We start from the raw sequence: 21,514 nt of genomic DNA on the forward strand, positions 1-21,514 counted from the left end.
GGTTTGACTTCCTCTTCCATCAAGATTTTGTGGGTGCAGAAAGAAGGATTGATACCCTTAAGATCTGAAAATTGCCATCCCATAGCTGTTTTATTCTTCTTGAGTACCTGAATCAACTTCATTTCTTCACTCTCAGATAACATTGCATTGATGATTGCTGGATATGTTTGATCATCCCCAAGGAACACATACTTCAGATTTAAAGGTAGTTCTTTAAGCTCTACCTTAGGTGCTCCCACAGGAATGTCATCTATCTTTTTATCAAGCTCTTCCACTACCGGTTCCTCTTGATAATTTTCTGTACTTGTCTTCTCAAGAAATCTGTCTTCCTCCAATGAAAAGTCTTCTTATCTATTCACTTCTTCCACCATCTCCTGTATGACATCAATACTGAAACAATCCTCCACATTAACAGGATGTTTGATGGCTTCAAAGACATCAATTGTAACTGTTTCTTCATCCACCCTTAGCATCAACTTCCCTTGTTCAACATCTATCAGGGATCTTGCAGTTGCTAGGAATGGTCTTCCTAGGAGTAAAAGGACTTTCAGTATCCTCTTCCTCCATATCAAATATCACAAAATCCACAGGAAAAATAAACTTGTCCACCTTAACTAACACATCTTCTACTAATCCTTCTGGTCTTTTGATAGATCTATCTGCTAGATGCAGAATAACATTGGTATCCTTCAACTTATTTATCCTCAATGCCCTACAGACAGACAATGGCATCAAATTTATACTTGCCCCCAAATCACATAGTGCTTTACCAACTTCCACATCCCCAATTGCAATTGAAATGCTAAAGCTCCCTGGATCCTTCAACTTTGGAGGTAATTTCTTCTGAATCAGAGCACTACACTCCTCCGTCACAGCCACCATCTCACCATCCTTTAACTTCCTCTTCTTAGATAAAAGATCCTTCATAAATTTTGCATAGTGAGGCATGTTCTCCAGGGCTTCAGCAAATGGTATGTTTATCTGCAATTTCTTGAAGATATCCTGTAACGCCTGGCAACTTGCAAGGATCAACGACTGTCCCCATACACTAACACGATACTTTTCAGCGTGCTTTGTCCTCACTCGCACACTTCCCGGGAAAACTTCCCAGGAGGTCACCCATCCCTGATTTGCTCCAAGTCAAGCACGCTTAACTGTGGAGTTCTTTCGATCCGGGCTATCGAAAAGTAGATGCATCTTGTTAGTATAGGTAGTACCAATTAATTCTTATAAGCCATTCCCAACTGTACCGTCCCATACCAGCACAGTCTCTGGAATCCCTCTCTTTCGGGTGTTGATTCGATTCATTCATGTACCCCCGTCCCTAGAAGCCTGCCAGGAGTCGCTCCTTGTCCATGCCCTTTCGCACCGGCGATCACTCCCCGCCCTCGTCAGCGCCCGGGATGTTACATGCCCACCAGCTTCCGCCTGGTTCCTCCTCGAACCACTCCGTACTGGAAGAGAGGCCCTGCTCTGATACCACTTGTAACGCCTGACAACTTGCAAGGATCAACGACTGTCCCCATACACTAACACGAGACTTTTCAGCGTGCTTTGTCCTCACTCGCACACTTCCCGGGAAAACTTCCCAGGAGGTCACCCATCCCTGAATTGCTCCAAGTCAAGCACGCTTAACTGTGGAGTTCTTTCGATCCGGGCTATCGAAAAGTAGATGCATCTTGTTAGTATAGGTAGTACCAATTAATTCTTATAAGTCATTCCCAACTGTACCGTCCCATACCAGCACAGTCTCTGGAATCCCTCTCTTTCGGGTGTTGATTCGATTCATTCATGTACCCCCGTCCCTAGAAGCCTTCCAGGAGCCGCTCCTTGTCCATGCCCTTTCGCACCGGCGATCACTCCCCGCCCTCGTCACCGCCCGGGATGTTACATATCCAGAAATCTTGCATAGTTCTGTTTCTGAATCTCTTGCTTCAATCTCTGAGGGTAAGGAACTTTGGCATATGGAGACAAAGTAACTGGCTGGTCCTTCTTGTCAGCCATCTTCTTCTTCTTCCACTTCATTGTTTTCTTGGGCACACTATCATTTTCAACTACCACCTCTTTTTCTTCCTTATCTTCCTTCACTGTTTCTTTTTCTTTATTTTCCTTCACCTTCTCTACTCCATCATCAGAGACTACAACTTCAACCACAACCTCTTCTTCATTCTTCTTATCTTCTATATTCTTTTTCACCTGTTGAAGCACCAACCCACTTCTTGTCATGATTGCTTTGCAGTGCTCCTTAGGATTCACCATTGTATCACTAGGAAACTTCCCCTGTGGTCTCTTAGATATCTGTCTTGATAACTGACCAATCTGGGTCTCTAGATTCCTGATAGATGCTTCCTGATTTCTGAATGAAGTCTTGGTCTCTTGCATGAATGCAGATGTTTCCTCTCTGAATGAATTAGACCCCTGAATGTAATCTTGAGTAGTCTTGGATAACTGAGCAAAGGATTTTTCCCATGCAGCAGTATCACTTGGCTGTGATTAGTGTGTTGGAGGAGGATGCAGTGGAGGATTCAACTGATGGTTGGAACTATAACTAAACCCTGGGTGCTGATTCTTGTTCTTCCATGGTGGCAGATACAAATTTCGCCCCTGGTTGTTGTAATTCCTCTGGTTGTGATGGTCATAACACACTCCATTAACTTCTGCATGTTCTGGTGATCCCCCATAGTCACATTCCTCTGTCACATGGTCTTTGCCACAGATAGCACACACACAATTGGTATCTACAGAAGCAACCTTTTGTGAGGATAGTTGCTTAGTGAGAGCATCCAACTGTTGTTGTTACTGTTTCTGTGTCTGCATCAACTGGTCATTCTTTGCCAACAAAGCATCATACCCATCTAGCTTAATGATCCCTGTCATTCTGTCAGTCACTGGGGCATTATCAAATTCCTGAGATACCAATGATTCAAAAATATCCAAAGCCTCTTGAGGAGTCTTGGTGGTCAATGAACCACCAGCAGTGGCATTCACCAATGTTCTAGTGTTGGTTGTCAACCTTTGGAGGAATATTGCTGCTTGATTCCCCACTTCTATTTCATGCTGTGGACATTTCCTCAATAAAGTCTTGAATCTCTCCCAAGCCTCATAAATGGATTATGATTCTTTTTGCTTGAAGCCTGTGATCTCATCCTTCAACTTTTCCCTCTTGGATGCTGAAAAGAATCTGGCCAAGAACTTGGTTTGCAGATCATCCCAAGTTGTTATACTCCCTTGAGGCAATGACTGCAACCATCTCCTTGCATCATCCTTCAGTGAATGAGTGAATAGTCTCAGCAGAATTGCATCCCTTGTGACACCATTAATTTTCACAGTATCACTCATTAACAAAAAAAATTCTATATGCAAGTAAGGGTCCTCTGCACTGGTTCCAGCAAACTTCTCCTTCTGCACCAATTGTACCAATGCAGGCTTCCATTCGAAGTTATTTGGCTCTACTGTAGAGCGCACAACACTACCAATCAGAGGAATCACTGCAGGAGTCATGTAATCTCCCAGTGTCCTCTGTTTTGGTGGTGGTCTGTGGTTCTCTGCCATTATTTCTTCTTGGTTGACAGCACTGGATTCACCCCTTTCTTGAAACTGTCTTCTTTGTCTTGTTGCCCTTCTTTTCTTCCTCAAAGTCTTTTCTAATTTTGGATCATACAACAAGAAGTTTGGATCAATAGTATCTCGCATACAACAGAATCAAAATTGACCAGAAATTTAACACCAGATAAAATGCTGAAAATAAAAGGATTCAATCTCATATTTCTATGGTGTCAATCAATGTTGAAAAACAAATCCCCGGCAACGGCGCCAAAAACTTGTTGCAGATCTAGCAAGTGTACTAGTCGTACAAGTAATAAAATGATGAGTAAAGATCATTCCCACAGATATTTGTATTCAAACACCAATTAAACATAGAAAACTAATTTGAATCAAACAAGAGTTTGTAAAAATCATGAGTGTTTTGTCACCAGAAAATTGATTTGAAGTAACAGAATATAATGCTATAAAACAAGTAGTCAGAAAACAACTTCCCTCAACAATAAACTCATGTAAAAACTGACCATATGATGAATTATTTTTCATGTGATGTTAATCAACCTTCTACTTATAATCAAGATGTAATCCCTTACTACCCTGATAGATACATTAATGAGAAACCCCAATCCCTTGGTGATTCCTTTCTTAATACATACATTAAACACTAAGGTCTTAAGATTACATCAGAACTCTAGCATCAATCCCTTCAGTACTAGAATCCTGATGATGAGATTTCCAGATATAGGAGTAGTGTAAACATTCCTGTTCTACACTACTCCCTTAGTAGAAAGCAGTGTTTTAAAACTCGGACCGGTCATCGAACCGGTCGAGGTACTGAGTCACTGGGTCACTGGTTCAACCGGGTTCAACCGGTTTTACTGTTCACATATTAAAAATATAAAAATATTACTTATATTAATAAAAATTCATATAAGAAAACTATCAATGAGCTTCAAGAAATAAATTGTTTTTCAATGGTAGCAAATATTATATACTTCTAAACTTCTAGCTCCAGACCGTATCCTAATATTGGATTAAACCATGCAATATAAGTTAAATGCACTTTTTGTGCTTGACATGATACGGATAAATTAAATTATGATAACAAATAGTATGCATGAAATATGCACTATAAGAAAAAAGTGTCCACCGTTGAGATGAGATCACGAGACCATCAGTGTTTATCACCACTTAACTTCATGGGATCATTATAAGATGCAACTAAATTACATAAACGAACTACAATAATCTAAAATATCTTATTATTTTCACCTTACTTTTAATCATATTCATCATAAAATATGAATATGATTTAATTCAAGAGTTCTTATCAACGACAAAAAATTTTACCAAAAGAAAAAAAGAAAAACCGGTTTAACCCGAGTCAACCGGGTCGCCGAGTCAACGGATTTCGGCCGGGTCAACCGGTCCAATCCGGGCTGACTGCATAACCGGTCCAACTACCCGCTCAGACCGGGGAATCCACCAGGTCACCGAGTCCCGGGTCGACCCAGCCGGTCCGAGCCGGATTTTAAAACACTGGTAGAAAGAATTAAATAAGAAAATCTCATATCAATACATGAAAAATACTTCATCATATTAATCAAACATACATAAGATTATCATTAAGTTCCATTGAATTCAAACCACAATGACTCTACTCAGATAATACTAAAGAATACACAAGAGAAGAAAGATCAAACTCCATTGCTATGTAGTGAATCTTCAATCTCCAAGTACAATTATATAAGAAACTAACTACTACAAGAACTAAGTCCTAAAGAAATTTAGATAGAAGTCAGATCAGAGAATCTGATGTAAGAGAGAGAGAGGGAATCCAGCTTTTTTTGAAAAAGTGAAGGCCCTTGCCTTATATAGTTTTACAAATTCAAACAGAAAAACTAACATGGGCGCTAAAACGTTCAGGAGTGAGGGTTTTAGCGTCCATGCTTGACGGATGCCCAACTGCTTCAAACTTACTCCAGCGCTAAAACACTTTGTTTGGACGTTTTAGCGTTGGAGACCAGAGTCTTTTTCCAACAGCAGGGCGCTAAAACACTTGATCAGGAAGTTTTAGCGCCCAAGACCAGCAACTTTTTGTCCTCGGATTGCAGCAGCGCGCTAAAACATTCCGTGTGGACGTTTTAGCGCTCAGCACCAGCAAGTTTTGGCTTCTTTCTGCAGCAGGGCGCTAAAACGTTCTGGATAAACGTTTTAGCGCTCAACACTTAGAATTTTTCTCTTCTTCATAATCTTCTTCCTTCTCCCAGCTTCCTTTTAAGCTTGCTTTTCCTACAAGAATAATGAAAATTTTCAAAAAAGCTTCTTGAACTTGTAGTTGAGGACATTCTAGGACATTAACCTCTTTTTCCATCATTTAATCACACAAATTGATACTAATTTATGCTGAAAAACCTGATGAACTAAGGGTTTATCACTGGGTCTTGATGGTTATTATCGTAGGTTTATACAGGGTTTTTTTTGCTATGGTATTACCGTTGAGCCGATTGACACAAAAAGATACTCCTTTTGTGTGGACCCAGAAATGTGAGGAGTGCTTTTTGACTTTGAAAGAGAAATTGACTACTGTTCTTGTGTTGATGGTTCCCGATCCGGAAGGTGAGTTTGAGTTATATTGTGATGCTTCCAAGAAAGGTTTGGGGAGTGTGTTGATGCAAGAAAGGAGAGTTCTTCCTTATGCTTCTAGGCAGTTGAAGCCTCACGAGGAAAATTTTTCGACGCACGACTTGGAACTTGCTGCTATTGTGTTTGCCTTGAAGATCTGGAGGCATTTTCTGTATGGAATGAAATTTGTTGTGTTCAGTGATCATAAAACCTTGAAATATTTGTTTGATCAGAAAGAGTTGAACATGAGAACCCGGAGGTGGGTTGAATTCCTAAAGGATTATGATTTTAAGCTAAAATACCATCCAGGTAAAGCTAATGTGGCGGCAGATGCCTTGAGTAGGAAGTCTGTCAATTTATTTCATATGATTATGTGGGATAACGAAGTGATTGAGCAGTTTCAGAATTTGAAAATAACAAATTTCTTTGCAGGCAGAGTTTGTGATATTGAATTGACACGGATTTAGAATGAGTTACATGAGAAAATTAAAGAAACTCAAATACAGAATGATAGTGCTAAGTATTTGAAAGGCCAGAGTGGCGTATCTTGGAATAAACAAGGATTATTGTTGTATCAGGGAAGGATTGTGGTGCCCAAGGTTTTGGCATATGAGGTTATGACTGAGGCCCATAAGGATCAGTATGCTATTCACCCAGGTGCTACAAAAATGTATCAAGATCTGAAAGTTAAGTTCTGGTGGCCTGAGATGAAAAAGGATGTTCCGGAGTATGTGTCAAAGTGCTTAGTATGTCAGAAAGTGAAAATAGAGCATCAGAAACCTGCTGGTTTACTTCAGCCACTCGATATACCAGAATAGAAATGGGAGTGTGTAAGAACCAGCACCATTAATTTAGGAAATTAATTAATTAAATATGAGAATTAGAAAATAATTCCATAATTGACCCTAATAATTATGAGAAGGTTTAAATAATTATGGTAAGTGATTAATAATGCTGAAGGTCGCTTTTCTAACGAAAAGTGCATGTACTGGTTGTGCTCCACAGTATAAATGGGTACCGATGAAGTATCCCGGAAAATTATAATAAGTGTGGGAATATTCCTAGAATAATATATATGACTGGTAAAACAAGTATCAAGTCGAAATAATAAGAACTGGTGCCAGAACTGATACTGGCTATGGAAAAGCGCGTACCAAAAAGGTGCTGCGAAAATTAATATAAAAATATGACAAATCTTAGAAAAATGAGTAGATTCAGAATTCTAATTTTGGGATTAAAATGCTAAGCGTAGCCTTTAGCGCTAATATAGTGCATTTAAGCTTAAACCGACTATAAATACAACATTTGGCACTAAATCCTAGGCCATACTTTGGTGCTACGTGACTCCTTGGTGGCTGACCAGCTATACAATGATCCATTGCTTTCTCTTCTCCTTTGTGTGAGCCTTGAAGCCTTTTCCTTCATGAAATCTTCTCCTAAACACTTTGTGGTTGAGCTTGGTGGTTGGGTTGAGAGCTACCTTGTCATGGTGTTTTGAGCTTCAAGAAGGTTTTTTTAGTGAGAAAGAACCATTGTGGTGTGCCATTTTTGTGCACCTTCAAAGTCAGAACCTTTGAAGCTGTTTGGTGAGCTCCAAGAGCAATCTTTCCTGAGTTTGAACTTTGGGTAAGCTACATCAACCTTGATCTTGAGTTTTAGTTGTTTAAAGGTTGAGTCTTGGCATGATCTTAACTTAAAAGTAAATAAAAATGCATACTTGGATGTCCTTATGGGTTAAAAGAGGAGCCTTTGGAGTGATATCTCGTGAAATGCATAAACTGTATTCTGTCGCGAAATATCCGGATATGATATCCGGATATTGATTTATGGATATGAGGTCTGTAGATATCCGAATATGGATATCCAGATATGACATCCGGATATGCATATCCGGATATGCCCCCGACGTATATCCGGATATTCTGGGAATTGCGAGACAATGTCTGTACTGTTCATACAGAATTGTGTTTGGGGTTTGTGGACCCTAGATTGATTAAGTTGAACTTCTGTATGATGAATCTAAGTCAAAATCTAAGGGATTAAGGGCTTGTGGCTTTGTGAGAAGCCTAAAGACATGAAATATAAAGGAAAGGCGTTGTCTTTATGACATATGCTTGTATAGTATGATTATTGATATGACTATTGGTCCAAACAGATTGTGATTGTGTTGTGTGTGGACTTTGAGCTTGGTTGGACTCTTGGCTTGGACAGTTAGCTTGCATGGTAAGCTTTAGTGTCCTCGGTTTAGCCATTGTTGGTTCCACCATGTCCCATGGGGGGATGGTTTATATGCATGATGTGTTTTCATAGTTTTATTGAAATGTTATTGAGCTGTTAAGTGCAAATGCCTTATGATATGTATGTGGTGTTCTCCTAGACGGGATGCGATCCTGTGGGCGGGTACGACATGGGCGCGTAATGTGTGGGTAATAGACGTATTCTTGCATTCCTCTGGCCAGTAGATTAGTTATAACACACATGACATGATTATCTGCTGCATTGCACTGATTTGAAACTGATATTGTTAAACTACTTTTTGAACTTATATTGCACATGTAAGTGAGCTTGGGGTGGAGAAATCCTTAAGGACCACTTGCCTTACTGAGATTTCTGTTTCGAGATCTCACCCCACGTTTGGGGCGCTTATTTCAGGTTCAGGTAACCCAGGGGTTGAGACCTCTAACGGCAGGAGGCCTGAGCTTAGTTGATTGATATGCTTGCTGATTATGCTGATGTCCCTGTTTAGTGTTTATGCCTTATCCATTATCATGTTGTTTGTATCGAGACTTGATGAGTATGCTATTTATTTGGTGAGCATGGGGATTATCTATGCCACATTGTTTTGACGATGTTTAAGTTTATTTGAGTTGTATAAACTATCAGGATCTGTCCGGTCTACGTATTGTAGTTCCATGACTAGAGAGCCACTTTCAGTTATTTATCATATTGAGGTATTTCAGTTAGTTGTTTAATTGCAATTTACATACAGGCAATGTTTTGAAAAGGAACTAAGTAATCAACGTGGTTAATATTAATGACGTCATACTTCAAATGAAAAAGATATTCTGCAAATTTAATTAAGCATGGCTTAATACGATGACATGTTAACAAACCGGGTATACACAGGGTGTTACATTTTATGGTATCAGAGCACTTTCTAGGGAAAATCCTGTATGTATTGCATAACTTAAGATGTTTTACTGTATCTTGTGATGGGACGTAAATTCGTTCCCATGTAAGCCCATTTTGATGGCAAAATACCATATGTTCCCTTAACTGATGAGCAACTTCAGCATGAAAATCACTTGTTTTACATCTTTTTGACAAAAACACAGTGGGGGATTAGATGATGACGTAATCCTTTGGAAAACATATTAAAAGGGGAGCGGATTAAGAACATTTATTGCACCTGCTCCACTCATTTAATGCTTCTGATCACTTTGCAGGAAACATGGAAACAAAGTCTCCGTAAAGCAGAGGCGGTGCATCAATTAAATACAAAGAAATGTGCACAGCAGGGAATAAAGAGTTCTCATTGGATGGGAAGAAAGCAAGACATAGGGGTCTGCAAGAAAACGGCTAATCTCAACAATAACTGTCTCACCTAGGAAGTTGCAAGCTTCTAAACACTGTGCCACCGCCCCGTTCCTTCAGTCAAGAAACCAACTCCAAGGAATTTGACAAGATTGCCACTCACTCTTCTGCCTATAAATAGGACGTCCCAAACACGAAGACATCATCGAATTCCTAAGGGATTGAATTCCTTAAGAAGAAGATCACTTAGCATTTAGTTTGTAGTTGATTTTGTATAGTTGTAGCTATAGTTAAGTGACAACACTTCTCCCTTATTCTGTGTCACTCACTTGAGACTCCTAACGAGCATCAACCATCTTCTCCACTTTACATTTTGTTGTAATCTTTCTTGTTTTATTTCAATATAAGTGTTTCGTCTTTCCTTTCCACTCGTTATCTCTGAACTGAATCTCGGGTCTATGAGACTTCAGTTTAGAATAATTATGTTTAAAGTAACTGCCATGGGCTGAAGTATCTGTGGAACGGATAAGCTGTAAAGTTCTTAAAAAGTTATTTTCAAAACTCTTGTACTGAAGCTTTTGTATTTCTCTGGCTAAGTAAGCTATATTCATTGTGTATCAATGGAAATTGAACACATACTGAGAAAGGAACTTCCTTAAGGAAGGGATTTCAGACAGCTTAGCCAGTGGGGGAAGGTAGTGTTTTGGCAACAACACTATTGGTTACCTTAGGAATAAGGGGCCACTTCGTCCATTTTAAGGTTCTGTACCAAGTACCTGTTAGAGTCAAGGGAGCCATAGAAATATGGAAACTTGTTAGCCATCTAGTCCATGAGTTGAGGAATCAGAGTTGGTAGTTAAGAAACAGGGACAAAGCCAAAAAGTGCTAAGTCTAGAGCGGAGAAAATAACTGTTTAAGAATGGAGCAGTGAATCCGTTCCTTGTGTTAAAACTATTTTAAAACTATTCACCTTGTTGTCTCTTGATTATAGTTATTACTGTTTTATTTTTACTTTATTCAATCTTGTATCTATCAATCTCCAATGACTATTACCGTACCTTCTATCATCAAGAAGGATCAAATATATAACGACGCGAGGAGTTGTTTGCCATCAGACTGAATCTATTTTTCTTGAGGAACGTTGTCAAGATAGTAGGGAACGTTTGACCAGACAGTTCAATCACTAACTTTTCTTCTCATTTTCATTCTTTATAAAATAGTTTAAGGCATTATTTAGAGTTCTATCCTCGTGGGAACGATAATCTGGGCATTAATACACCCATTATTACTTGATGCATGCACTTGCGCACTTGGGTTGGAAGTAAGGGAACAAATGTATTTCCCCTTGCTAATTTGAAAGAGAGGAACGTCCTCCATCAAAATATATATTTTTCCACTTACAGCAAACAACCCAACAAGTTTTTGGCGCCGTTGCTGGGGATAGAAACACTAAATTTTGTTCTTATTACTGTTTTTAGTACATAATCTGTATAGTTCATATTTTCTTTTCATTTATTTCTTGTCACTGATTCTGTTGTTCATATAACTTGTGTTTTATGGTTTATGAGTGAAGAGTCTGAAACAGATTCTCACCACTCAACTAAAATACCTGAGTTTTTCTTTGATCCTGAGCCAGAACGTACCTTTCACAGAAGAAGAAAAAACCTTAGGGAATAAATTTTTGAAAATATGGCTATTCACAATAATAATGAAGATATTCCTCCTGAACAAAACTTTAGAACAATGGCTGCTTCTTTTAGGAACAGACTAGAGAGTGGAGTAATCCTCCCTCCTGTAGCACATAATTTTGAACTGAAACCCATCATGTTTCACATGATCAGGGAAGCTGGAGTCTTCAATGGACTCCCTGCAGAAGATCCTTACACACACCTCACAACATTTCAAGATATCTGTGATAATTTTAGAGCTGAGGGTGTGACAGAGAAAAGTATGAGAATGAGGTCATTTTCTCACTCCTTGGGCTTAAAAGCAAAAACATGGATGAAAACTCTCACCCCTGGATCAATACACTCGTGGGAGGAACTCTCTAACTAGTTTATAGAGAGGTTTCTCCCTATGTCCCGCCAAGCTGATGTGAGAGCAGAGCTCTCTAACTTTAGGATGTTTTGTGGAAAAAATCTCTATCAAGCTTGGGAGAGATACAAGGACATCATCAGAAAATGTACAAACCATGGGGTAGAGAGTTGGGGAGTGTTACAATCTTTTTATAAAGGACTTGACCATACTTCTCAGTCACATTTAGATTTTGCTGCAGGAAGATATTTTTTTACATGAACGATTGAATCCAGGTATGAAATCATAGAAGGAACTGCAGAAAGATGTCTCCAATGGCCAATAGACAGGGTGAGCTCAGTAAGGAAGCCTGGCATGCTAGAACTAGACAAACAAACTGCCATGGAGGCCCAGCTAGCCTCACTCATGAATGAGGTGAAGAACCTGAAGGCTGATCAAGAAGCACCAAGAATGGAAGTCTTGCAACTCAAAGCAGCTGAAACTGAACCATGCTCAGCCTGTGGTGACCTTCATGATTCAACAGACTGTCCATCTACTGCATTGGTGTGTTATGCAGAGAACTTTGGCAACAAGAACTTCACCCAAGCAAGAGACAATCAGCAAGCAGGACGCAACACCAACTCAACTCCTGGAGGAACTATAACAAAAGATCAAAACCATAATCCCCAATGGAGACCATCCATGAACCAAAGACCATTCAACAATCAGCAGCAGCAGTATCAACAAGGCAGCAGCAGTGGAAAGTTTAAACAACAAAGAAGAACCAATTATGTTCCGTTCCATAGAGATGACCAACGCATCAACACCCTGGAAAACTATGTCAAAGAATATGTCACCAGGAATGATGCAGTGGTTAGGAACATTGAGTCCCACCTGGGATAGATAGCTGCCAACCTCAATAGAAGAACACCAGGAAAACTACCAGGGGACACTGAAGTTCCTTCGACAACTTTACCAGAGAACGTTCTTGCTTCTCCCAATTCTCGTTCAGAACTAATCAAAGCTGTCACATTGAGAAGTGAAAAAATCACTACACAACCCACAACTCTGAATAAGGGGGAAGAACATAAGGAAACATCTGAAGCAGCTCCAAAAGCACAACAACAACAAAAACCAGCTACAGATGAGCAGTACCTCGAGCTTGGAAAAGAAACTGAAGCCGACGAAACCCAGGAGGGAAGAAGTCAAACAAACAGTCCAACTCAGAGCAAGCAAACACCAGTAAAAATTTTGTTCCCCAAGAGAACAAAGAAACAACAAGATGATAAGCAGTTTGGCAAATTCCTAGACATTCTCAAACAACTCCACATCAACATACCTCTGGTGGACGCACTAGAGAAAATGCCCAAGTATGTAAAACTCATGAAAGATGTTTGATGAGATGTTAATTCGTTCCCATCTAGGCCCATTTTGATGGAAAAATATCGCACGTTCCCTCATCTGATGCATAACTTCAGCATGAAAATCACTAGTTTTACACATTTGTGACAAAAACACAGTGGGGGAACGTATGGTAACGTATTCCTTTAAAATATATTAAAAGGGGAACAGACTGAGACGCATTTAATGCACCTGCTCCACTCATTTAATGCCTCTGTACACTTTGCAGGTAACGTGGATTTAAAGTCTTCTAAAAGCAGAGGCGGTGCACCAAATAAGCAGCAGGAAACGTGAAGAGCAGAGAATCAAGAGTTCTCATTGGCTGAAAAAGAAAGCAAGGCATGAGAAGGATTGCAAACAACGGCTAATCATCACCAAATCCTGATCCATCCAGCAATCTGCGTAGTTTCCATACTCTGCTGCCATCATCCCGTCCCCTCATTCAAGCAAACAGCTCACAAGGATTTACCAGATTGCCACTCCTCTTCCATCTATAAATAGGACAACCCACACACAAAAACATCATCGAATCCTGAAGGGTTTGAAGTCCAAAAGGAAGAGATCACCTAGTAGTAGTAGTTAGTAGCTTAGTTTTATTTTAAGTTGTAACTGTAGTCAATTCACAACCCATCTTCTCTTCTCTGTATCAACCCTCCAGACTCCTCACGAGCATCAGACCATCTTTCTCCATTTTCTGTTTCTTTTGTAAACTGTCTTTTGAATTAATATAAGTGTTTTTCTCTTCGTTCCATTCGTTATCTCTTAACTGAATCTCGGGTCTATAGGATTTCAGTTTGGAATAATTTTGTTTAAACTATCAGCCATGAGCTGAACTATATGTGGAACGGATAAACTGTAAAACTCTTAAAGAACTGTTTTCGAAACTCTTGACTGAAGCATTTTGGATTTCTTTGGCTAAGTAAGCTATATTCATTGCGTATCAATGGGAATTGAACACATACTGAGAAAGGAACTTCCTTAAGGAAGAGATTTCAGACAGCTTAGCCATTGGGAGAAGGTAGTGTCATGGCAAAAACACTACTGGTCACCTTAGGAATAAGGGGCCAACTCGTCTATTTTAAGGTTCTGTACTAAGTACCTGTTGGAGTCAAGGGAGCCATAAGAATAAGGAAACTTTTGAGCCATCTAGTCCATGAGCTGAGGAATCAGAGTTGGCAGATAAGAAACTGGGACAAAGCCAAAAAGTGCTAGGTCTTGAGCAGAGAAAACAACTATTTAAGAATGGAGCAGTGAATCTGTTCCTTCTGTTAAACTATTTTAAAACCACCATCCTATTGTCTCTTGATTATAGTTATTTCTGTTTTACTAGTTTTTACTTTATTTAATATTGTATCTATCAAACTCCAATGATTACTATCTTATCTTCTTTTAAACGGGGAGTATCACATACACAACGCAGCGAGTAATTGTTTGCCATCAGATTGAACCTACTGTTCCTGAAGAATTTTGTCAAGACAGTAGGGAACGTTTGACCAGACAATTCATTTACTAACTTTTCTTCTCATTTTCATTCTTTATAAAACAGTGTAAGACAATAATTAGGATTCTATCCTCGTGGGAACGATAATCTGGGCATTAATACTCCCTTTATTACTTGATGCGTGCACTTGCGCACTTGGGTTGGAACTAAGGGAACGAATCTGTGTTCTTTAAGAACAGAGGAACGTCCCCTAGCAAATCTTGTATTTTTCCACCATCAGCAAACCACCCAACAAATTTTTGGCACCGTTGTCGGGGATATCAACACTAAATTTTGTTCTTATTTACTGTTTTTAGTACATACTCTGTATATCTGACTTTACTTTTTATTTTTTTGTCACTAAATCTGTTGTACATATATAACTTGTGTTTATGGCTTATGAGTGAAGAGTTTGAAACAGACTCTGACCACTCCATTGAAGTACCTGAGTTTCTCTTTTATCCTGAACCAGAATGTACACTTCATAGGAGAAGAAGAAACCTCAGGGAAGAAATTCTTGAAAACATGGCTGATCATAACAATAATGAAGATATTTCTCCTGAACAAAATTTCAGAACTTTGGCTGCTCCTTTCAGGAACAGACCAGACAGGGGAGTAATCCTCCCTCATGTAGCACCTAAGTTTGAACTGAAACCTATCATGTTTCACATGATTAGGGACGCAAGGGTCTTCAATGGACTCCCTGCGGAAGATCCTTACACACACCTCATCACATTCCAAGATATTTGTGATAATTTCAAAGCTGAGGGTGTGACAGAAGGAAGCATGAGAATGAGGTTGTTCCCTCACTCCTTGGGCTTAAAAGCCAAAACATGGATGAAAACTCTCACCCCTGGATCAATCCACACATGGGAAGAGCTCTCTAACAAATTCATAGAGAGGTTTCTCCCCATGTCTCGACAAGCTGATGTTAGAGCAGAAATCTCTAACTTCAGAATGTTTTATGGAGAAAATCTCTAATGAAGCATGGGAGAGATACAAGGACATCATGAAAAAAATGTCCAAACCATGGGGTAGAGAGTTGGGGAGTGTTACAATCTTTCTATAAGGGACTTGACCATACTTCTCAATCTCATTTAGATTTTGCTGCATGAGGATATTTTTTTACAGGAACACTTGAATCAAGGTATGAAATCATAGAAGGAACTGCTGAAAGATGTCTACAATGGCCAATAGACAGAGTGAATCCAATAAGGAAACCAGGCATGCTAGAACTGGATAAACAAGCTGCCATGGAAGCCCAGCTGGCATCACTCATGAATGAAGTGAAGAACCTGAAAGTCAACCAAGCAGCACCAAGGATGGAGGTCTTGCAACTCACAGCAGCTGAAACAGAATCATGCTCAGCCTGTGGTGACCTTCACGACTCAACAGACTGCCCATCCACTGCATTGGTGTGTTATGCAGAAAATTTTGGCAATAGGAACTTCACCAGAGACAATCAACAAGCAGGACACAATACCGATTCCATTCCTGGAGGAACTATATCCATAGATCAGAACCATAAACTCCAATGGAGGCCACCCATGAACCAAAGACCATTCAACACTCAGCAGTAGTATCAGCAAGGCAGCAGCAGTGGAACGTTTGAACCAAGGAGGAACAATTACGTTTCGTTCCATAGAGATGACCAACGCATCAATAGCCTGGAAAATTATGTCAAGGAATATGTCACCAGGAATGATGCAGTGGTCAGGAACATTGAGTCCCATTTGGGACAGATTGCTGCAAATCTTCAAACCAGAACACTAGGATCACTAACAGGGAGTACCGACGTTCCCTCAACAACCTCACCAAAGGAAGCACTCACTTCCCCTTCAGAGCAAATCAAGGTTGTCACCTTAAGAAGTGGGAAATCCACTGCACAACCCACGACTCTGGCAAAGGAAAAGGGACAGACTAAAGCATCTGAAGTAGCTCCAAAAGCACAACAACAACCACCGGCCATAGATGAGCAACACCCAGAGCCTAAAAAAGAAGCCGAAACCAATAAAGACCAGGTGGACAAAAGTCAACCAATCAATCCAACTCAAAGCAGGCAAATACCAACAAAAATTCCGTTCCCTCAGAGAACAAAGAAGCAACAGGAGGATAAGCAGTTTGGAAAGTTCCTGGTCATTTTAAAACAACTTCACATCAACATTCCTCTAATGGACGCATTAGAACAAATGCCGAGGTACGTAAAATTCATGAAAGATGTTCTCTAAAAAAAGAGAGGGATAACAGAATACAAGACTGTAAAAATGACATAAGAAAGTTGCCAGTATCTGGGCAAACTTCCACCTAAGCTTCAAGATCCAGGAAGCTTCATCATTCCTTGCATTATAGGAAACACGTACCGAGGGAAATGCTTATGTGATTTAGGGGCCAGCATCAATCTCATGCCTCTATCTGTCTTCAAAAAATTATCCACTGGACCAGCTGAACCGACCACAGTAACTTTACAAATGGCAGACAGATCCATTGTCAAGCCAGAAGGGAAGATTGAATATCTGCTAGTCAAAGTAGACAAATTCATCTTGCCCACTGATTTCATTATCTTGGATTATGAAGCTGATATTGACGGTCCCATCATTCTGTGTAGACTGTTCCTAGCAACTGGAGGAGCAGTTATCAATGTGCAAAAATGGGAACTAACCATGAGAGTTCATGATGATGAAATCAAATTCAATATCGTTAAAGCAATGAAGTTCCAAGATGAAGGTGAAGATTTGGAAGAGTGTTCTGCCCTCACTTTGTTAGACAACTAGTTCAGCAGAAAAACAGAAGGGGAAGAATATGAGGAAGAAGAAGAAGGTCCACAACAGGAGGAGCAGAGTTGCTATCTGCAAGAAAGAAGGCCTGAACCTTTGATAAGAACTGAAAAGGAAAAGCAACTCAAAAGACCTTCCTCAAAAAAACCTCCTGATCTAGAACTGAAACCTCTTCCCCAACACTTGAAGTATGCATCTGAGGAACGATAACACCCTTCATGTGATCATTTCTTCATTTCTCACCAAAGAACAAGAAGAACTGCTGCTTGGAAAGCTCAAAAAGTACTAAGGAGCCCACGGCTGGACCATTGCAGATCTCAAAGGTATCAGTCCCTCATTCTGTATGCATAAAATATTATTGACTGATCCTAAAAGTTTTTCAGTGGAACACCAAAGAAGATTGAACCCTATAATGAAGGAATTAGTAAGAAAGGAAGTCATCAAATGGCTAGATGCAGGGATCATATATCCAATATCTGACAGCAGCTGGGTAAGTCCTGTCCAATGTGTCCCCAAAAAGGGAGGCATAACAGTGGAGTTAAATGAAAAAATGAGCTAATACCTGTAAGAAAGGTTACAAGATGGAGAATTTGCCAAGATTACAGGAAACTCAACAACGCCACCAGAAAGGACCATTTCCCACTCCCTTTTACAGATCAGATGTTGGATCATCTAGCAGGAATGGAATACTTCTGCTTCCTTGATGGATATTCGGGGTATAATCAGATTGCTCTAGCACCAGAAGATCAACATAAGACCACCTTCACTTGCCCATACGGAACGTTCGCCTTCAGAAGGATGCCCTTCGGGTTATGTAATGCACTAGCAACGTTCCAGAGGTGCATGTTCTCAATTTTTTCTGATCTAATAGGTGAAGGAGTAGAAGTTTTTATGGACGATTTTTCTGTGCTGGGAACGTCATATGACCACTGCTTGGACAACTTAGAAGAAGTCATCCAAAGATGTCTGTCCTCTAATCTAGTGCTTAATTGGGAAAAATGTCACTTCATGGTGAAAGAAGGAATAGTCCTTGGACATAAGATTTCCAGAATAGGATTAGAAGTGGATCAAGCCAAAGTAGAAGCCATAGCAAAAATGCCACCACCAGTGAATGTAAAAACCCTGAGATCATTTCTCGGGCATGCAGGCTTCTACAGAAGGTTCTAAAGATTTTTCCAAAATAGCTAGACCTTTGTGCCACTTGTTAGAAAAAGATATGAAATTTGAGTTTAACTCTGATTGCTTGAAAGCTTTTGAAAAACAAGCTCATTACCACGCCTATCATCCAACCTCCAGACTGGGACATACCCTTTGATCTAATGTGTGATGCAAGTGATCATGCTATTGGGGTAGTTCTGGGCCAGAGGAAGGACAAACTCTTTCGTAGCATATACTACACCAGTAAATCTTTGAATGAAGCTCAGGTGAATTACACAGTCACTGAGAAAGAGCTATTGGTTGTAGTATATGCCTGCGAAAAATTCAGGCCTTACATTTTAGGATAAAAAATTACTATCCATACTGACCATGCAGCTCTCAAGTATCTTTTCTCAAAAAAAGAAACAAAACCAAGATTGATAAGATGGATCTTACTGCTACAAGAATTCAATCTGGAGATCAAAGAAAGAAAAGTGTGTGAAAACCAAATTGCAGATCACCTGTACAGATTAGAACACACTGAAGTGGGACTACCAATCAAGGAAATGTTCCCGGATGAGCAATTGTTTGGCATCAATCACATAGAAGCAGGCGTCCCTTGGTTAACTTCCTTGCATTAGGGCTGGAACCTTACGAGGAAAACATAATGTAGAAGAAAAAATTCTTTCATGATTGCAGGAACTATCTCTGAGATGAACCACTGTTGTTCAAAATATGCGCAGATCAAATGATAAGGAGGTGCATCCCAGAAGAAGAACAGCCCCAAATCCTTCTACACTGCCATTTGTCCCTGTATAGAGGTCATCTAGGTGGAATCAGGACAGCCTCCAAGGTTCTTCAATCAGGTTTTTTCTGGCCCTCCCTCTTTAAAGATGCACTTCAATATGCAAAATATTGTGATAAATGTCAAAGGGAGGGTAACCTAACTAGACAAAATGAAATGCCCCTCAACCCAATTCTAGAAGTTGAATTATTTGATGTCTGGGGCATTGATTTCATGGGGCCTTTCCCTCCTTCTTGTGGGAACAAATTCATGTTAATGGATGTGGATTATGTAAGTAAGTGGGTAGAAGCAGTTTCTTTACCCACTAATGATGCTAAGGTGGTTATAAAATTTCTAAAGAAGAACATTTCAACCAGATATGGGACCCCACGTTGTCTCATCAGCGATGGTGGGAAACATTTCATCAACTGCCAACTCGAGAGGTTGTTGGAGAAATATGGAGTCAAACACAATGTTGCAACTCCATATCATCCACAAACCAGTGGTTTCATTGAAGTCTCTAACCGACAGGTTAAGAGGATTTTAGAGAAGGTAGTCAATCCTTCACGAAAAGACTGGTCTCTCAAGTTAGATGAAGCATTATGGGCTTACAGAACTGCATACAGAATAACCCAAGGATGTTCTCCATACAGAACACCCCTAGGATGTTCTCCATACAGATTGATATTTGGCAAAGCATGCCACCTTCCCCTCAAACTAGAACACAAGGCTTACTGGGCAGTCCATGCCCTCAATATGGATGAAAAGGCAGCAGGAGAAAAGATACTGCTATAACTTGAAGAGTTAAAAGAATTCAGAGGGAACACGTATGAAAATCATAAATTGTACAAGGAGAAGATGAAGAAGTGGCATGATAAAAGGATCATAAATAGAGATCTCAAAATTGGCCAGAAAGTGCTACTCTTCAACTCCAGACTCAGACTGTTCCCAGGAAAACTCAAATCAAGATGGACTGGGCCATATCAAATTGTAAATGATGCAGGAAATGGAGCTTTTGAGATCCAAGGCTCAGAACATGGTCGTTCCTTCAAAGTAAATGGGCACAGGTTGAAACTATACAATGATGAAACCTTCGATGAAAAAGAGGAAAGTATCCCTCTTTCTGAAACTACTTGAGAGGTAAGTACTATGTCTAGCTAAGGACATTAAACTAAGCGCTGACTGGGAGGCTACCCAGTGGATACATTTTCTCTCTGACAAAGAGCAAAGTTTTGGGGTGGTTACTCTTAACCACAAAGCTCCCAAAAAGGAGGGAACGTCTGATGTTCCACTCCAAAAAAAGTCCAAATAAGGTATGTTCCGTTCCAGGAACGTAGTTTTGGGGTGGTACCTGACCACACAACCCCAATTAAAAAAAAACCCTCCTAGTTATCTTAGCTTAGTTTATATTCAGTACTGTTTATTTTAATTTCTTTCCGTTCCCTCGTAAATATTCTTTTTGCAATGAAAAAGACATTTTGATCAAACTGTTTGGTACATGCATTTCAGTTATAGTATTAAGACTGCCCAATCTTTTTTTGACTAACCAACATACATGAAACACAAAGTCACTGACTAACCATGCTTGTTCTTTCTCTGAGTACTTGAAATAGAAAAAGTGCAGGGAATTTAATCCTCAAATTTTTGAAGGAAGCTGATCTGTGTGAACTCAACTTGGTAAGGAACGAAAAAAAGGCTAAACATTCACTTCTGAGAGCATTCCTAAGGTGTAACCACAATGAAACTTCTCAACTTGCCTTGATGCTATCAGTACTGTTGAAGAACAGATGAACTCCACTTCCAAGGATCAAACAGAACCACACGCTCACCTCCACTCCATCATACCCCTCATGGTCAACTAAAAAGGACAAGGAACAGACTCAAAAAGGAACTAAAAGGACAGAAGAAAGAAAAGCAAAGAAAAAGGGGAACAACCATTCAAAAGAATTCAGAAAATATCAGAAAACCTTCCTCCAAAGGAGGAAAAAGGTACAAGAAAAAGTGTTCCCTCAAAAAGAAAAGGTCCAAGTTCAAAGGCACAAAAGCAAACGTTCCTTGACCCCACAAGTCAGACCACCATTCTTCCACATTTCCATACACTCATCCATCAAAGAACCTTGGAAAGGAAGACAGCTGTGCTTCATAGGAAAGCAGCAGAAAGGAAAGTTCTGAAGAATCACATCCAGGAATGGACAGAGCAAACACCAACCCTGGAGTGACAGT

General features: G+C 39.8%; 1 non-coding gene across 1 annotated transcript; it reads left to right on the top strand.

Annotated features, from left to right (window-relative positions):
- Window positions 1-3,049: 3,049 nt before the first annotated feature.
- LOC133299437 (small nucleolar RNA R71) lies at window positions 3,050-3,156 on the top strand. Its single transcript, XR_009749923.1, has one exon. It is a non-coding gene; the product is annotated as a small nucleolar RNA R71 (small nucleolar RNA).
- The last annotated feature ends 18,358 nt before the right edge of the window (window positions 3,157-21,514 follow it).

This window comes from Gastrolobium bilobum, unplaced genomic scaffold (genome assembly GCF_033153095.1).
Source record: "Gastrolobium bilobum isolate Gb01-03AN ecotype WA unplaced genomic scaffold, APGP_CSIRO_Gbil_v1 utg86262, whole genome shotgun sequence".
In the NCBI taxonomy this organism is placed as follows: Eukaryota; Viridiplantae; Streptophyta; class Magnoliopsida; order Fabales; family Fabaceae; genus Gastrolobium; species Gastrolobium bilobum.